Genomic DNA, 2,132 nt, shown 5'->3' with positions numbered 1-2,132 from the left:
AAATATTTTTATGATACTTGTAAGCATCAAAATAATGTCAAATCATAATGTTTGAGTTTTCGGACTGGAACCGTCGGCTATAAGTTGTCTGGAAGAAAACAATCGGTTGTGGCAGGTTGAGGGCTGTTACACCCTTGACCGGATAGTCTGGAAGAGGCAGCAAGATCATAGGAAGAAAATAAATATTCAATAGGTGAGTACTGTAAAAGTTTCATAGCTGTCATTTTTAGTAGCCTGAAAGATGGGTATGAATAACATCTTGATGATATGATGACATGGTTTTCTTGTCTTTAGGGTGTGTGTGCATTCAGTCGGCATTACAATTTTTGAAAGAAATATGCAATCAAAGTACTAAAAGGTGAAAAAAAATCGATATTTAATTAACAAATGTACTTAAATTGCGGTATAGTCATATAATTCTTTAACATTAACTTGAATTTTGATATTTTGAACTGACGATATTTGGGTAGTATCAGCAACCGCTAGTTTTATTTGTCCTACTTGGTGTTGTACTAAAGACGAGGGGTCAGTTTTCGTTATCATTACATGGGGAGCTTACCTCATTTTGAACACCGGATATCGATAAAGCACATCAATCTAATATACTTTTCTATTCGTTATCTGCGCAAACGAATAATAACGGAGATAATCTCATAAATAAACTCGTAATCCTACTGACGTTTCTGGTATCACGCGCAGCTCTGCGGGGTTGGGTGGGGAGGGGGGTATATGACGCGCGCCAATCACCTTTGAAGGTTTGACTCACGGACCAATCAAATTTGAGGAAACATCAAGCAGCCAATAAATAATAATTTCAATGGAAAATCGTTTGAGAGAATAAATAAATAAATTCAGTTTTACTATGAATGCCGCTTGCGACCGGTTTGTCCTCACCAACAACTTGGCAGTTTTGCAAGGAAAACTCGTGCCCTAGACTTTATAATGATGCACGGCGTGCTTCCTTTGCGAGGTCAGTGCCCAAAATGCGAGAAACCGTGTAAATTAAGCAAGGAGAAACAAGTGTGGCGCTGCAATGCAGGAATCAAAATCCCCTTGTGAGGTAATTATTTACTCGTGTAATGGTTTCACAAGTATTACATTTATTGTTTGATTAACCGTCAGCTGTGTCATGGCGTGGATATTTACCCTGAAAATAACTGCCTAAAATAATAGAAGGGAAGGTTGACAGCAAATCTTACCTCAATAACTCCTATGCCTCAAATATTCTCATTAAGATTAAGACAGCACTAGGACTGATAGATGCTGTGCCAGATATAGCAGCAGTGCCCTTGGAATGAATCAGTCAGACCTTGAATCTGGAGGAGTGCACCCAATCAGCTCTTTCAGAATGAAGACGACATATGGTACAGCAATAGTTATAAGCTGGATAAATGTACTTATCAACTTTCCAAACTCCTGTTGTCTTGTACTGACGCGAAGAGGCTCCGCATTATGCCTAAATATTATTGGAAGCAGATCACTGAAGGACAATCTGCACCAATGTGATGGAGATTTGCAAGCAACAACTGCATATACAAAAGAGTGGTAAGCCAATGCTAACATGGAAGTCAAACCCACCATCGCCAAACTTTTTATCAGCTGAGGACTCTATGCATCAGAAAAAATGAGGCAGTGTTGATGACAAAGGAGGATTTCAGGCAAGTAAAGAGGTTTTGTTTTGGATTTTAGATGCATATCCTTGTAAGTAGGACTGCAGCCATTTTGCAACATATACTCCATGTGTTATTTCTCTGGCATGGTAGGAAGATGTAAAGAAGGAACTGAAGACAATTGGCATGCAAGCCATAAAGAAACCAGCAGGTTATGAGCATACAACTTTGTATCACCCAATAGTGGCAGCAGGTAAACCCTGGAGTGGTATTAGGATGAACCTGACAAAGTTAAATAACCAGGTATCATGTCCAGCTTCCCCATTGCCAACTCCAAATGCTGCTGTTTGGAGTGTTTAGAGTTGACACAACCCTGGAAAATATTGAAAGCTGCATCGAAGTTGTTCACATATTATTTTGCAATTTTGACTATGAAATACATCTGCAATGCAGAAGAATTCTGTCTAGCAGCAGCAGCGAACTGCTTTGGCTACAGGCTGAGCTATTGTTCACTTCCCAGAA

This window comes from Penaeus monodon, chromosome 29, assembly GCF_015228065.2.
Source record: "Penaeus monodon isolate SGIC_2016 chromosome 29, NSTDA_Pmon_1, whole genome shotgun sequence".
In the NCBI taxonomy this organism is placed as follows: domain Eukaryota; kingdom Metazoa; phylum Arthropoda; class Malacostraca; order Decapoda; family Penaeidae; genus Penaeus; species Penaeus monodon.
Note: the sequence above shows the minus strand (reverse complement) of the source record.